Below are 17,504 nucleotides of genomic sequence, written 5' to 3'. Positions count from 1 at the left end.
GGCTTACCTTTTGGGGATGCAATGAACAGTGTGAAGGTGGGTAGTGATACATTTTAAGATAGGCATGCATCTGAAATTTGGGCTGGCTGAAGAAGCTGGATTAAAATTATTTTGCAATATTGAATGGTGGGTTAAAAGAAATCTATATGGCTGGTTTTTGTGGTTATTTTTTATTTTACTAAACAATTTTTTAAACCATTAAAAAATTTTTATTTATTTATATTTTTGGTTGTGCTGGGTCTTCCTTGCTGTGTAGGCATTCTCTAGTTGTGGTGGCCAGGGGCTACTCCTCATTGCGGTTTATGGACTTCTTATTGAGGTGGCTTCTCCTTACAGAGCACAGGTCCTGGGCACCCGGGCTTCACGCAAGCCATGCTCTGTAGTTGTGGTGTGCAGGCTTAGTTTCTGCTCAATATGTGGAAACTTCCTGGACGAGGGAGCGAAACTGTGTCCCCTGCAGATTCTTAACCACTGGGCCACCAGTTATTTTTAAAATTAATACCCAAAGGGCAGCTCCTTTAAGTGAGATGAATTACTCCAACCTTCCCATGTTCTCACCTGGAGGTAGATCTCTCACTCTCTTCCTTTGATACCTTGAAGATTTTCTGAGGTTGGAGCTGGTGGAAAGATACATGTGAGGTACACTTGGCTTCTCTGTTGCATCTTTGGCAACAAGGGTGGACAGCTAGCGGGTGGCCTAGAGGTATATTTGGGACCAATCTGACTAGATAAGACTCCTCATTTTGGTTTCTTCCTCCCCACCTCACCTCAGGTTTTTTAACCAAAACGTTCTAGGATGTCAGAAGATGTAGATTTGAGAAGATCTGAAATGATGAAGTGAAGTGAAGTGAAGTCGCTCAGTTGTGTCTGACTCTTTGCGACCCCATGGACTGTAGCTGACCAGGCTACTCAGTCCATGGGATTTTCCAGGCATGAATACTGGAGTGGGTTGCCGTTTCCTTCTCCAGGGGATCTTCCCGACCCAGGGATCAAAGCTGGGTCTCCTGCATTGTAGGCAGACGCCTACAATGATAGTCATAGATAATTCTTTAAATTCTCCTTGCCTTTTGGAGGACATTTTACCAAAAGGGGCAGAAGTCTGGCGTGAGCTAGTAAAGGATACTCAGGCCAAGGTTATGCTTGTGAGAGGGAGGGGCTGGTGTTTTTAATTTAATTCACTGGAAACATTCCCTAGGTGTCAAGGATGTGATTTAGTGTGACTGGTTGTGCTGCAGGAAAGAGGGCAGGGGGACTTCCCTGGCAGACCAGTGGTTAAGCTGAGCTGCCAAGGCAGGGGGCACAGGCTTGATCCCTAGTTGGGGAACTAAGAGGCCACACTGTGGCACAGCAGTCAAAAAAAGAAAAAGAAAAAGCAAAGAGAGTGAGGCTGGAGAGATGTTTACATCTCAGGGAGTCCCTGGGATGGCCACCAAGTGTGTGTTGATTTGCAAAAGAAAAAATTTAAGAGGCAGCCATAGAAGAGTGAAAGGTTTATTCAGGGAGATATACGCTCTATAGACAGAGTGTGGGCCGTCTCAGAGGGTGAGAGACCCCAGGGTATGGGGTTATCAGTTTTTATAGGGCTGGGTAATTTCATAGGGTAAAAAGTGGGAGGATTATTGCAACTATGTTGGGAAAGGGGTGGGGATTTCCAAGAATTGAGCCACCACCCACTTTTTGACCTTTTATGTTTGGCTTTGGAACTCAGGATTCTCTGATAGCTGGGTTGGTAAAGAAGCCGCCTGCAATGCAGGAGACCCTGATTCGATTCCTGGGTCAGGAAGATGAGCTGGAGAGGGGATAGGCTCCCACTCCAGTATTCTTGGGCTTCCTCTGTGGCTCAGCTGGTAAAGATTCTGTGTGCAATGCGGGAGACCTTGGTTCCATCGCTGGGTTGGGAAGACCCCCTGGAGGAGGGCATGGCAACCCACTCCAGCATTCTTGCCTGGAGAATTCCATGAACTTGTACAGTTCATGGGGTCACAGAGTCGGCCACAACTGAGTGACTTGGAACTGTCATGGTGCTTGCGGGTATATCATTCAGTTTGCTGATATGTTACAATGAGCTCAGGCTCAAGATCTAGTGCAAGTCCATTCATTTAACATCTTGGGCTTCATTTCAGTTCACTTCAATTCAGTCGCTCAGTAGTGTCCGACTTTTGCGACCCCATGGACTGCAGCACTCCAGGCTTCCCTGTCCATCACCAACTCCCGGAGCTTACTCAAGCTCATGTCCATTGAGTCGGTGATGCCATTCAACCATCTCATGCTCTGTCATCCCCTGCTCCTCCCAACCTTTCCCAGCATCAGGGGCTTTTCAAACGAGTCAGTTCTTCACATCAGGTGGCCAAAATATTGGAGTTTCAGCTTCAGCATCAGTCCTTCCAATGCATATTCAGGGCTGATTTCCTTTAGGATTGACTGGTTGGATCTCCTTGCAGTCCAAGGGACTCTCAAGAGTCTTCTCCAACACCACAGTTCAAAAGCATCATTTCTTTGGTGCTCAACTTTTTTTATAGTCCAACTGTTACATACAGGAAAAACCATATTGGAAAACCCATAGCTTTGACTAGACAAACCTTTGCTGGTAAAGTAATGTCTCTGCTTTTTAATATGCTGTCTAAGTTGGTCATAGATTTTCTTCCAAGGAGCAAGCATCTTTTAATTTCATGGCTGCAGTCACCATCTGCAGTGATTTTTGGAGCCCCCCAAAATAAAGTCTGTCACTGTTTCCATTGTTTCCCATCTATCTGCCATGAAGTGATGGGACTGGATGCAATGAGCTTAGATTTCTGAATGTTGAGTTTTAAGCCAACTTTTTCACTTTCCTCTTTCACTTTCATCAAGAGGCTCTTTAGTTCTTCTTTGCTTTCTGCCATAAGGGTGGTGTCATCTGTATATCTGAGGTTATTGATATTTCTCCCAGCAATCTTGATTCCAGCTTGTGCTTGGCATTTCACATGATGTACTCTGCATATATAAGTTAAACAAGCAAGGTGACACTATACAGCCTTGATGTACTCCTTTCCTGATTTGTAGCCAGTCTTTTGTTTCACGTCCAGTTCTAACTGTTGCTTCTTGACCTGCATACAGATTTCTCATGAGGCAGGTAAGGTGGTCTGGTATTCCCATCTCTTTAAGAGTTTTCCACAGAAAACTAATCAAACTGATCACATGGATCACAGCCTTGTCTAACTCAATGAAACTATGAGCCATGCCCTATAGTGTCACCCCAGACAGACGGGTCATGGTGGAAGTTCTGACAAAATGTGGTCCACTGGAGAAGAGAATGGCAAACCACTCTAGTATTCTTGCCTTGAGAATCCCATGAACAGTATGAAAAGGAAAAAAGATAGGATACTGAAAGATGAACTCCCCAGGTCAGTAGGTGCCCAATATGCTACTGGTGATCAGTGGAGAAATAACTTCAGAAAGAATGAAGAGATGGAGTCAAAGTAAAAACAACACCCAGTTGTGGATGTGACCAGTGATGGAAGCAAGGTCCGATGCTGTAAAGAGCAATATAGCATAGAAACCTGGAATTTTAGGTCCATGAATCAAGGCAAATTGGAAGTGGTCAAATAGGAGACAGCAAGAGTGAACATCAACATTTTAGGAATCAGTGAACTAAAATGGACTGGAATGGGTGAATTCAACTCAGATGATCAATATATCTACTAATGTGGGCAAGAATCCCTTAGGAAAAATGGAGTAGCCATCATAGTCAACAAAAGAGTCTGAAATGCAGTACTTGGAGGCAATCTCAAAAACAACAGAATGATCTCTGTTCAATTCCAAGGCAAACCATTCAATATCACAGTAATCCAAGTCTATGCCCCGACTAGTAATGCTGAAAAAGCTGAAGTTGAATGGTTCTATGAAGACCTACAAGACCATCTAGAACTAACACCCCCAAAAAGATGTCCTTTTCATTATAGGAGACTGGAATGCAAAGGTAGGAAGTCAAGAGATACCTGGAGTAACAGGCAAATTTGGCCTTGGAGTACAAAATGAAGCAGGGAAAAGGCTAACAGAGTTTTGCCCAGAGAATGCACTGGTCATAGCAAACACCCTCTTCCAACAGCACAAGAGAAGACTCTACACATGGACATCAACAGATGGTCAATACCAAAATCAGACTGATTATATTCTTTGTAGCCAAAGATGGAGAAGCTCTATATAGTCAGCAAAAACAAGACTGGGAGCTGACAGTGGCTCAGATCATGAACTCCTTATTGCCAAATTCAGACTTAAATTGAAGAAAGTAGGGAAAACCACTAGACCATTCAAGTATGACCTAAATTGAATCCCTTATGATTATACAATGGAAGTGAGAAATAGATTCAAGGGATTAGATCTGATAGACAGAGTGCTTGAAGAACTATGGATGGAGGTTTGTGACATTGTACAGAAGGCAGGGATCAAGACCATCCCCAAGAAAAAGAAATGCAAAAAGACAAAATGGTTATCTGAATAGGCCTTACCAATATCTGAGAAAAGAAGAGAAGGTACAGACAAAGGAGAAAAGGAAAGATATACCCATTTGGATGCAGAGTTCCAAAGAATAGCAAAGAGAGATAAGAAAGCCTTCCTCAGTGATCAGTGCAAAGAAATAGAGGAAAACAATAGAATGGGAAAGTCTAGAGATCTCTTCAAGAAAATCAGAGATACCAAGGGAACATTTCATGCAAAGATGGGTACAATAAAGGACAGAAACGGTATGGACCTAACAGAAGCAGAAGATGTTAAGAAGAGGTGGTAAGAATACACAGAAGAACTGTACAAAAAAAGGTCTTCATGACCCAGATAACCACGATGATATAATCACTCACCTAGAGCTAGATATCCTGGAATGAGATGTCAAGTGGGCCTTAGGAAGCATCACTACAAACAAAGCTAGTGGAGGTGATAGGATTTCAGTTGAGCTATTTAAAATCCTAACAGATGATGCTGTGAAAATGCTGCACTTAATATGCCAGCACATTTGGAAAACTCAGCCACAGGACTGGAAAAGGTCAGTTTTCATTCCAATCCCAAAGAAAGGAAATGCTAAAGAATGTTCAAACAACCGCACAATTGCACTCATCTCACATGCTAGCAAAGTAATGCTCAAAATTCTCCAAGCCAGACTTCAACAGTATATGAACTGTGAACTTCCAGATGTTCAAGCTGGATTTAGAAAAGGCAGAGAAACTAGAGATCAAATTGCCAACATCCTTTGGATCACTGAAAAAGCAAGTGAGTTCCAGAAAAACATCTACTTCTGTTTTATTGACTACACCAGAGCCTTTGACGTGTGGATCACAATCTTGGACTTAGTTGCTCTAATCAGTTTATACATGTCCTGGGGCTATATCATTCATCCAAAGGTTGTGCCCTGTCAAGTCCTGTCTCAGTTGTAGCATGGAGTTTGGAGCTGAAGGAATTTGCCTTAGGACATGAAGTGATGAGGATATTTAATAACATGGAAGATACCAGTGTCTGTTGTCTCCATGGAAGTCCCAGGCTGAGTAGGAGTCTCTCTCCTGTGGGCAGATACTCCAAGATATGATAATGGCAGGGAGGAGCTGGGCTCTGCCCAGATAAAAGATAAAGAGACCACATATTTCTCATTCTTCAGGTCAAGGAGAACTTCCTGACTACACATGCAGAAAGACTCGTTGGGGGCTAAAAAGGGAGGTGGTGGCAGTTCATGCGTAATAGGTGGTATCAGCCTTCTCACAGGCCTCTGTACTAGGATCCATCTCAGCTAAGAGGTATACCTGTACACAGGGGAGGACCTTGAGTTATACCAAATATGGACTCAGGGCCAAGCAAAGCAAGATGACTGGCCAGAGGAAACTGGGAAGAAATGCCCCATTTAAATGATTTTGTTGTTTTTCAGTTGCTCAATCAGATCTGACTCTTTGCAGACCCATGGACTGCAACAGGCCAGGCTTCCCCATCCTTCACCATCTCTTGGAAAACTCATGTCCATTGAGTCAGTGATGCCATCCAACCATCTCATCCTCTGTTTTCCCCTTGTTCTCCTGCCTTCAGTCTTTCCCAGCATCAGAAACAAAGTGAAAGTCTCTGTTGTGTCCGACTCTTTGCGACCCCATGGACTATGGAATTCTCCAGGCCAGAATACTGGAGTGAGTAGCCTTTCCCTTCTCCAGGGGATCTTCCACACTCCAGGAATCCAACTGAGCTATCAGGGGAGCCCAGGGTCCCAACATCGGGGTCTTTTCTAATGAGTCGGCTCTTTGCATCTGGCAGCCAAAGTACTGGAGCTTCAGCTTCAGCCTAAAAGCACAGCTTTCTCTTTCAGCCCACCTATATTTGTCTATTCACAGATACTTTCTTCCTCCTAATAAACTCTACTTGTTTCACGACTTTTCTTCTCTTTGTTGAAATTTATTTCTACAAAGCAGACAAGCCAGGGCCTTGTCACTGGCCACTTGCCTGGTGGTCTGTGGCTAGGACTCAGTGCCCACTGCCGTGGCCTGACTTCACTCTGGTTAGGAAACCGAGACTCTGCTTCAAGCTGCTGCAGGCTGAGGCCACTCGAGATCAAGGTCACCGACAGGACCTGGGGTTTGACGTACTTGGTCAGTTGCAGGGACCTCCCTCCCCCGCCACCCCCGCCTAACCTTGCTTTTCCTCTGTGTTTCCTACTGTTGTTTCTGGCTCTGGCAGCTGTACTAGGTCCTCAGTGATGTAGATGGTAAGGAGCTGTTACCAAATGTAAATTTGTGTGTTTGACGCACAGTGAGGCCAAACAACTGTTGTCATTTGCGGCAGTGAAAGATTTATTGCAGGGCCATGGAGAGACAGATGGGTGGTTCATGTTCCCCAAACCCCAACTCCTCGAAAAGCTTCAGCAAAGCATTTTTAAAGTCAAAGTGAGGAAGGAGTCGCAGGGTATGAGATCGGCTCCTCCACAAATTATCTGATTGGTTGATGGTGAGGTAACAGGGAGATCATTATTAATCCTTAGGTGCCAGCAATTCTGAGAGCTATGTGCTCATGACCATCAAGTAGTTGATTTCTTCCACTTGGTGGTGGTTTTTAGCATCTGCAAAACTCAGGAAATATGCGTGAAATTCTTTGATTTGAGTACTCTGGAGAGGAGCTACAGCAGAGGATATGGGGGCAGGGTCTGTCCCTGGCAAGGCCCCCCAAGGTCCTGCTCAGTTCGGAGTACAAGAGGTTTAGTGAGGGGGTGATGTCTGTGAGAAAGCCCAAGCCTGGGAAAGCCCCAGACTGCTAAAGAGATTTGACCGTATCAGTTAACCCAGTTGGAAGTTCTTAAGTAACTGCTGCCCTCAGAGCAGTCCCATGTTAGCAGAAATGACTATGTCCCCATCTTCGCACCCTGTTGAGTCACTGGCTGGGAGTCTCTAGGAATGAGCCTGGCCAAGATGCAAAAGCCTAGATGAAGCCTGGAGGTGCCAGCAGCAGTAAGGCGTCAGCTCAGCGCAATCCTTGTAGCTGTCGGTAAGTTAATTTTTGAAGTGAGATCTGAGTTTTGTACCTTCAGGGCTGCCACTATTGTCTGGAGACCCTCTTACTATTCTCTACCCCACTTTTTCATCATTGGGCTTATCCAATATCTTTATGATAATGTGTGCTGAAAATATCAGATAATGAATCCAGAGGCCTGAGTACTACTTGTGTTGTGTGCTAAAAAAAATTTGAGACCAGGGATAATTCATGCACCTTTTCACATCTTCTGAAATCTCCAGGATCCCTCCAACCATCTGAGTTTATGATTTGTCCTGGGATTGCCAGGGTTCCACCTAGCATGCTTGCAGCTTTCTCTTCCAGAAAGTGTGGCTTTTCTTGCATGGTCTGGGGGTTGAGAATGGTGATGCTTTCCTGGCCTTCAAATGCTCTTTGGGCTCACCTATGCATGCTGCTTTTCAGTTTATGTGGATGCATAATGTAGGGATTCTCCATCCTACCTCCTAGTGTTTGCTCTTTCTAGCATATGTACTGAGCACCCATTACATTCTAGGTGCTGTGCTAGATCTGAAGGTGCCAAGATGAAGAAGTCATAGTCCTTCCTCCGAGGAGTCTAGTGGTATCAACCTGGTGAACACGCAATTGCCACAGAGTGGGGAGGGCTGTGGGACTTCCCCCGTAGCTCTGCAGTGAAGAATCTGCCTGGAATGCAGGAGACTCAGGAGATGCGGGTTTGATCCCTGGGTTGGGAAGATCCCCCGGAAGAGGAAATGGCAACTCATTCCAGTATTCTTGCCTGGAGAATCCCATGGACAGAGGAGCCTGCCGGGCCACAGTCCTTACTGCCGCAGAGTCAGACACAAGTGAGCGACCGAGCACGCATCCATGCTGAGGGCTGTATTTGGCCTGGGTGCTGTGGGAACGGCGTACTACAGGTTTCTATTCAGTCTTGGGGTGGGGTGTGTGTGTGTGTGTGTGTGTGTGAAGGGAGGTTGTCCAAAGACAAAATGAATGTTGAATCCTCATGGAAGGCAGGGGTTCCTCAGACGAGGTGGTGGAAGGAAGAGCAGGTGAGGGGCAGGCATTCCAGGTACAAGGCCCACAGGCCCAAGGGTTCTGTGGGCAGAGAGGAGAAACTGTAAATATTCAGAGCATGTAAAGCCTCAGTGAGAATGAAGGGAAGTTGAAGGTGCGATGCAGAGCTCTATGAGAGAGCCTATCCTGAGGGCAGACTGGAGCCACAAAACAGCTAAACTCAGCAACAACCAAGACTTGGCTTTCTCACACCTGCTCCCACACACCGGGGAGCAGGGAGGAAAGTTACCACAGCCACGCCCCAGGGCGCTTTGGGGCCACAGATCTTCAGAAGAAGGTGGGTGTTGCTGGTGAAAGCAGTCTGGAGGTGGTGAGTATGTGAGTGTGAGGTAAATTCTCCTGTCTAAGCAACATTTGAGGTGTGTTTTTCCCCTAGGTGGCAGTTACAGATGTTGCGACACATCAGGGTCACGGCAGCGTACTTGAGGTTCCTGCAGACTGTAAGAGGGAGCGCTCTGGAGGGGCGCTGAGGCCTCTGGTCTCATTCAGGTGGCACCGTTCACTACCTCGAGTGACACCCTGGCAAGTTGAAAGCTTTTTCTGTTTCCACAGAGCTGCTTTAGAACAAAGTGTTAGTCACTCAGTCGTGTCTGACTCTTTATGACCCCACTGACCACAGCCTACCAGGCTCCTCTGTTCATGGGATTTCCCAGGCAAGAATACTGGAGTGGGTTGCCATTTCCTTCTCCAGGCAATATTCCCCACCCAGGGATTGAACTCTTGTCTCTTGCATCTCTTGCATTGCAGGCAGATTCTTTACTGTCTGAGCCACTGGAAAACCCGAAATAAGGTAAATCTGACAACAATTTCAGGAAACATTCTTCTCAGAAAGTCTATTTGAATACCTAAAATTAACACCAACACTGCAGAAAATAAGGTCCCCTGATTTTCTAAAGTGCCTTCCTACCTTGCCCAGTCTCTTGTGTAGACAGCAGTCGTTCTGGGACTCTGCTCCCTTAACCAGTATCACCTGGGAACTCGCTAGAAATGCATATTACTAGGCTGCACTCCAAACTTACTGAATCAGAAACTCTGGGGGCGGCACCCAGAAATCTTGTTTTTACGATTCCCTCCAGGCGTTTCTAGTGATCGCTTAAGTTCGATAGCCACAGATACGGGGTAAATGTCATGAAAATTCGCTGCACCGGCTATGGGAAAAACGCACGCGGTTTTTCTCAGCTCTACCAGCTGCAGCTTCGCAGTAGAACCAGGAGAGGGCGCCCACGGACCTGTCTTTGCCTCGCTCCTAGCAGAGCCTCGCGACCGGGTAAGCCCTGGAACAGTGACTTCTCTCTGATGCAGAAGTGAATGACAAATACACGAAAAAAAGACTTCTAAAGACTGTGGTATCAAAGTGGCAGTTAAAGAGAAGGCAGGGCTCAGAGGCGCAGCTGCAGAGGGCAGCGGCGGCGGCTACATCAGCATCCGAAATTCCGGAAGCATCTCGAGTTGAAGCTTTTCTTTTTTTTTTCCCTGCAGCATTTCTTCGAGCCCTTTTCTTTGATACACGTGAGATTTCCGACTTTCCTTTGTTCTCCCCCCACCCCCCCACCCCAACACACGTTAGGTTTTAGTGCCGGCAAGCTCCCAGCCTGGCCTCAAAGGCGTTGTATCTGCCCGCAGCACAGCCGTTTCGGTTCCGCATTGTTTCTGCAGCCCTTGGCGGGGTTCACGGCCAAGTGTGAGCAGGGAATGCCCCTACCCCACATGCCACTTCCTCATCCAGACCGGCCGCCTTTAGTCGGAGACCACCTTTTGATCTCTAGCTTTGCATTAGCGTCCCCGCCTGCGTCTTTTTTCGCTGTACTTCAGCTCCTGGAGTCCTCCTGGTTGTGTGACTCACCGCACCACCCGGTTTTGAGAGAGAGGAGGTGTGGCCAGCGCTAAATACGGCCCTGAACGGGGGTGTAGTCGGGGTAAGAACTAAGGTCTCCCTCCTCGCTTCCCTTTGGCTTCCCCTGGCACCTGCATAGCGGTCCTTTACATTCACATCAGGTGGTGTCTGGGGATGGTTTTTGCTTAACTATCCCCCCCAAGGAGAAATAGTTTATCTCCGGAAAAGAAGTCATGTGTCAGAGGCCTTATTATGGTGTTTGTGCTATTAAGTGGTTTAGAAACTTTTCTGCAACCCTGTCTTGTAAATCTCATCCCAACACAAAAGTTTGCATTTTCCAAAATAGTATACAATTCAAAATAATGAGGCGTGATTTGTCTTTTTATAAGACAGTTTTTAAAAAGAAGTTTTAGATTTACAACAAAATTGAGAGGAAGATATAGAAATTTCTCCCTTACCTCCACCCCCACCCCATAGCCTCTGATTATTAACATCACTCCCTAGAGTGAAGTCCATAGTTTATCTTAGAGTTCACTTTTAGTGTTGTACATTCTATGAGTCTTGACACATGTATAATGACATGTAATCTGACATTATAGTAGCCTACAGAATAGTTTCACTGCTCTAAAATCCTCTCTGTTCTGCCTATTCGTCTTCCTCCTTCCCCATCCTTGGTAACCACTAAGTTTTTAATGTCCATAGCTCCGCCTTTTCCAGAATGCCATATAGTTGGAATCATACAGCGTGTAACCTTTTCAGACTGGCTTCTTTCACTTTGTAATATGCATCTAAGGTTCTCCCATGTCTTTGCTTCATTAGTTTTTAAATGTTCAAAGCATCTCTTCAAGGCATCTCCTACTTGTAGGGGAGCAAGGAAGATGATCGTGTAGGGATTGGTGCTGGGAAAAAAAATGCCTATAGATGTAAGGGAGACAAATATTCTAACTTTAAGAATACCACATGGGTACCATTTCTCAGTTTTCCTTGAGGTGCTCAAAATCTATTCTCAACAACAAATTAAAATGGAAAATGCCCTGCTGCTCCCTATGAGAGGAGGAAAGATGGGAAAAGGAAGGGCAAAATCTTTTAAGGCATGGCTCTGTGATGACAGATTTCAGGCAGTGAACTCATATGATGTTTTGCTCCCTCGGGCCAGGTTGGGCTTCGGTTTGCAGTGAATATATACTTGAATGATGGTATAAACTGCATGATTATTATCTTCACTTTAGAAGAATAAGAAAGAAAATATAGAAGATGTATGTGTACTTCATGGCTGTTCTTGATTTGTCATTATGATATAATTGAGTTTTTTCCCTTGTGGTTTTATTTGTTTTTGTTTTTTTCCAGTCCTTGACAAAGATTCTCTCCTTGACCAAACTCTAATCAGGCTCCTTTGAGCTCTTTTCCAACTAGGCCTTGACTTTTGGACTTCCCTGTTTGTCTCTGCATTGTCCAATTTTAACCAGAATCCTAAGTCAGTTTAACAAGAGTCCTCCACCCTTAATATCTGATCAGCCTCAGAGTCTAATTAAGTTCCTCATCTTTCACCATCACCCTGGGTTCTGATTACCCTGGCTGCCTTCAGCAAGAATCCTGGGGGGTCGGTTTACCAGAATCTTCCTTTACTCCTGATGTTTCCTCTTAGCAATTTTCTATCCACTGACCCCACCCTGATTCTCCACCATAAATTTCCACTTTTTCTTGTTGTATCTGGAGTTAAGTCAGTATTTCTCTCCCACTGTGGAACCCCATTGCAGTGGTCCCTCAACCCGCAAATAAAGTCTGCCTTGAATTTCTCTAAGAAGTGTCATGAATAAGTTTCTTTCCTTTAACATCTCTCTGAATGGACTGAAATCTGAAGCTGCCCCATCATTTCGTGAATTACAGAGAACCTGATCTCTTTACCCCTGTTTGATTTTCCTTTCTAGAAACTGGAGATTAAGATAATTTCTTTTCACCTCCTGCCAATGAACCAGCGCTTAGCGCTGCATCCGCTGGGGAGTGCCTGACATATAGTGGGGGCTCGGGAAAGTTTAGATGAATGAACAGACAGCCCCAAAGCCTGTTCTCTTTCTATTGTACCAACTTCCTTTTGCATCTTGGTTCTTATCACATGGCAATTCCCTTTCTGGGCAAAGGTGGGGGCTCTTCCTTCTCAATAATGCCTTAGGGCTTAAACCTCCTTCTGGAAATTTTATGCTGCTTTCTCAAGACATGGATGGCTTGTGCTGTGCAGCTCTCTGCACACCTCTCTGTCCTTGTGGTTGTTCATTTGCTCAGTTGTGTCCGACACTTCATGATCCCATGGACTGCAGCAAGCCAAGCTTCCCTGTCCTTCACCACCTCCCAGAGTTTGCTCAAACTCAAGTGCATTCAGTCAATGATGCCATCCAACCGTCTCATCCTCTGTTGCCCCCTTCTCCTCCTGCCCCTAATCTTTCCCAGCACCAGGGTCTTTTCCAGTGAGTTGGTTCTTGCCATCAGGTGGCCAGAGTACTGGAGTTTCAGCTTCAGCATCAGTCCTTCCAAGGGTTGATTTCCTATAGGACTGACTGGGTTGATCTCCTTACTGTTCAAGGGACTCTCAAGAGTCTTTTCCAGCTCCACAGTTTGTAAGCATCAATTCTTTGGTGCTTAGCCTTCTTTATGGTCCAACTCTCACATCTGTACATGACTCCTGGATAGACCATGGCTTTGACTATATGGACCTTTGTTGGCAAAGTGATGTCTCTGCTTTCTAATATGCTGTCTAGGCTGGTCAAAGCTTTTCTTCCAAGGAACAATGTCTTTTAATTTCATGGCTTCAGTACCCATCTGCAGTGATTTTAAAGCCCCCCAAAATAGTCTGTCACCGTTTCCATTGTTTCCCCATCTATTTGCATTGAAGTGATGGGACCAGATGCCATGATCTTAGTTTTCTGAATGTTGAATTTTAAGCCAACTTTTTCACTCTTCTCTTTCACTTTCATCAAGAGGCTCTTTAGTTCCTCTTTGCTTTCTGCCATAAGGGTGGTGCCATCTGCATATATGAGGTTATTGAGATATATTTCTCCCAGCAATCTTGATTCCAGCTTGTGCTTCATCTAGCCTGGCATTTCGCATGATGTACTCTGCATATAAGTTAAATAAGCAGGGGTGACAATATATAGCCTTGACATACTCCTTTCCTGATTTGGAACCAGTCTGTTGTTCCATGTTCAGTTCTAACTATTGCTTCTTGACCTGCATACAGATTTCCCATGAGGCAAGTCAGGTGGTCTGGTATTCCCATCTCTTGAAGAATTTTCCACAGTTTGTTGTGATCCACACAGTCAAAGGCTTTGGCATAGTCAATTAAGCAGAAGTAGATTTCTTTTGGAACTCTCTTACTTTTTCGATGATCCAGCGGATGTTGGCAATTTGATCTCTGCTTCTTCTGCCTTTTCTGAATCCAGCTTGAACATCTGAAAGTTCATGGTTCATGTACTGTTGAAGCCTGGCTTGGAGAATTTTGAGCATTACTTTGCTAGTGTGTGAGATGAGTGCAGTTGTGCAGTAGTTTGAACATCCTTTGGCATTGCCTTTCTTTGGGATTGGAATGAAAACTGACCTTTTCCAGTCCTGTGGCCACTGCTGAGTTTTCCAAATTTGCTGGCATATTGAGTGCAGCACTTTCATAGCATTGTCTTTTAGCGCTTGAAATAGCTTAACTGGAATTCCATTGTTTCCACTAGCTTTGTTTGTAGTGGTGCTTCCTAAGGCCCACTTGACTTCGCATTCCAGGACGTCTGACTCTAGGTGAGTGATCACACCATTGTGGTTATCTGGGTCATGAAGATCTTTTTTGTATAGTTCTGTATATTCTTGTTACCTCTTCTTAATATCTTCTGCTTCTGTTAGGTGCATACCATTTCTGTCCTTTATTGTGCTCATCTTTGCACAAATGTTCCCTTGGTATCTCTAATTTTCATGAAGAAGTCTCTAGTCTTTCCCATTCTATTGTTTTCCTCTATTTCTTTGCATTGATCATTATATCTTTATAATAAACTGGTGTGTTTGTGTGTGTGTGTGTGTGTGTATGTGTTAGTCGCTCAGTCTTTTCTGACCCTTTTGTGACCCCCATAGACTGTAGCCCACAAGGCTCCTCTGTCCATGGAATTCTCCAGGCAAGAATATTGGAGTTCATTGCCCCTCCTATAGGGGATCTTCTTGACCCAGGGATTGAACTCAGGTCTCCTGCATTGCAGGCAGATTCTTTACCATCTGAGCCACCAGGGAAGCCCATGGTAAACTGGTACTAGTAAGTAAAATGTTTCTCTGACTTCTGTGAGCTGTTTCTGGCAAATTACTGAACCCAAAGAGGGGTTTATGGGGACCCCTAGTTTACAGCCTGTTGGTCAGAAGTATGGGAGGCCTGGACTTGCAATTGGTGTCTGAAGTGGTGGTGGGCGTGGGGGCCGGTGCAGTCTTATGGGACTGAGCCCTTAACCTGCGAGGTCTACACTGACTCTGGCTGTTAGTATCAGAATGAAATTGTGAGACATCCAGTTGATGTCTGCAGAGTTGGAGAGTTGATTGATGTGGGACACATGGTGAGTGGTGAAGAGGAACAGCTTTCCTTTTTGTGACCGTGACTGACACACGCTAAAGAGATGATCAGAGAGTCCAAGAGGAAATACCCTAGCTGGCGGAGACTTCCAGGTACCTAAAGTATCTGCTCCCCTTTTACTTAATAATTTATTCAGTGTAGCAATGAATCCAAACACACTTTCTGTATATGGACCTTGCAACTAGGTGTGACCATGTGAGTAGGTTCTGGCCTATGAGCTCTATGTGAAAGTGTTGGGTGATAATTCGGGAAAGCCTTTGTAGAAGGGGAAGAGTGTGCCCTTCATCTTTCCTGTTGTTTGGGATGCGCTTGTGATGGCTGCAGCTATAACAGCCATTTTTGGGCCATGAGACCGAGATCCTCAGCCTAGGGGTGGAATAGAAAGCTACGAGGAATCTGGGTCTCTGACTGCCATCAAACAACTTAGCAGCTCTGGTCTGCCAACCTCTGGCTTTTGCCAGGGCTCTTTTTGATTTTCTCTCTCACACAGCTAAGCCTAATCCAACTCATCTGGTATATAATTTATTCTTTTTGGAGCATGAGCACGTGTAAAACGACTGGGTGAATTTAGGCCATGTCTCAAAATGAAACCTCAAATGGACTATCTAGCCTGCTCTAGGAGTCCACAGCTTCCCAGTGGGCGGAAACTGTTGACCACCTCCTTGTCTTTGTTGCTGCATACCCTCCTCCCTCCTGCTTTCCCTCTGGGTGACTCCTGATGCCTCTCCCTCCCACTCTCCGGTTTCTTCTAAACTTCACTTCGATTTGACCTCCTGTCTGTCACTGACCCTCTGCCCAGCTTGTTTCACCACTGAACTCTGCTGTCTTCCTGATGGTCTACAATGCCTCAGTAGAACTCACAAGTAGAAACAGCGTGAAGAGTGAGAGGGAGAGACTTCCATAAATTCTGCTAACAGGAGTGTTTTCTCCTCCATCAGCCCACAGCACCTGCATTTTTACATGAGCTCTATATTTGAGGTCACTGCGTCACACCTCTGGGTTGGACACTTCCTGTGACTGCTGGCCATTTGGAACATTCTGAGGAAAGCGGGTGGGTGACTCTTCTTGCTGGCCTGCTGATTTACAATGGAAGCCGTTCTGCACATGTCTTTAAGAGGCCATAAACTGGGGAAACCCGTGGCCACCTGGCCGTGCATGCTCTCAGCACAAATCCTGGCATCTCAGCCTCACCCTGGGGACATTTCATCTCCCAAAGCTAACTTTAATTACCAGCTTAATTAGAGTCTCTTAGAGGCGATTACATCTTTCTCTGATGAGAACAGATCCCATCAGAATGCGGGGTGAACACCACAGCGTGACCCCAGTGCGGAAGGTTACAATTGCCTTGTTAGACCTCACACAGGGGAGATTGGGGTTGAGGAATATGTCTTTCTTAAAACGTTTGCACATCCAGGGCTGTATTTTAACTAACCTTCAATTCCAGGCAAGGATGTGACAGCCCACTTGAAGAACATCGGTTTGCTGGCGTGGGAGAAATTCAGGGGCTGTCTTTTAAGCTGCCCAGTGTTTCTCAACCTGGGTCCCTGGAAACTGGCCAAGCAGCAGCAATCTTTCTATCTGCTCACACAAAGGTGGCACAAATTGCTATTGTTTCTATGACAACTGATGGCTTTCTCTCTCTCTCTCTCTCTCTCTCTCATTTTCTAAAAGTACCTGTATAATGGACAGCAGCATGTGGAAAAAATTTGTGAGGGAGAGACTAGCCTGGTAGATTGTGGAAGCAAACGCACACAGCGATTTTATTGTTTGTCCTGGCTCTTTGCCTCGGCCTCCTGTTCCCGTGTTTGCCATGCAAGTCACATAGAAGTAGGAATAATAGCTGCTAGGCTGAAGGAAGAGAGAGCCCAGCAATTTGTATGCAGTCTCATGTGAACTCTTGGATTTGGGAAGGCAGTTTTGCTTCCTTTTTTAAAAAAAAAACAAACCAAACCAAACCAAACAAAAAACCTCTGCTGTTCGGCTTCTTGTGCTTAATGAGGCTGTTCAGAGGGGAAAACTAGCAAACAAACAAGAGTTCTGCCCTTTAAGCAATTGCTTTCTCGGTTCTTTATCAGAATATCACTGGGCTGTAAAGGTGAGTAAGGATCTCTATCTTTGTAATCTATGGTGCCTACATCAAACAAACCAGACTCCCCATGTGGTTGCTTTAGCATTTAACATCCTGTGCCATAAAATCAGGAAACTGTAGCAAAAATTAACTTTCTGAGGATAATAATTACCTAACTGGTTAACTAGCTGTGGTTGGTGGTCTACAGTCTGAGGGCCGAATATCTTTGGAAAGACCTTAACATCAATGTGAGGCTATATCTATTAGAAGAATGGCACTGTCCGCTGTGTGAATAAAAACAGTGGCTCCCACAGATTGGTAATTTTGTTCTTCAACTGTGTAGAAATGCTGTTTCAAACAGCAAAATGCAAATTCACTCTAAAAAGTGTCTGTATCAGCAGGAGCTTCGGTCATTATTTTCTCAATTAACTGGTACAAAACCAACACCAGCTGTAGTAGGAAAGGAATATTGG

At 45.2% G+C, this 17,504-nt stretch overlaps 1 long non-coding RNA gene across 2 annotated transcripts in view; it reads left to right on the top strand.

Moving 5' to 3' along the window:
• The first annotated feature begins 16,923 nt into the window (after positions 1–16,923).
• LOC139035180 (uncharacterized) overlaps positions 16,924–17,504 on the top strand; it is a 271,165-nt gene continuing 270,584 nt past the window's right edge. For both annotated transcript variants that reach the window (XR_011487770.1, XR_011487769.1), the window contains exon 1: positions 16,924–17,058. This is a non-coding gene — a long non-coding RNA (uncharacterized lncRNA). The remainder of the gene's footprint in view (positions 17,059–17,504) is intronic.

The sequence above is a fragment of the Odocoileus virginianus genome, chromosome 5 (assembly GCF_023699985.2).
Source record: "Odocoileus virginianus isolate 20LAN1187 ecotype Illinois chromosome 5, Ovbor_1.2, whole genome shotgun sequence".
Lineage (NCBI taxonomy): Eukaryota > Metazoa > Chordata > Mammalia > Artiodactyla > Cervidae > Odocoileus > Odocoileus virginianus.
The sequence above is the reverse complement of the archived record's forward strand: the minus strand, read 5'-3'. Positions and strand labels throughout refer to the sequence as shown.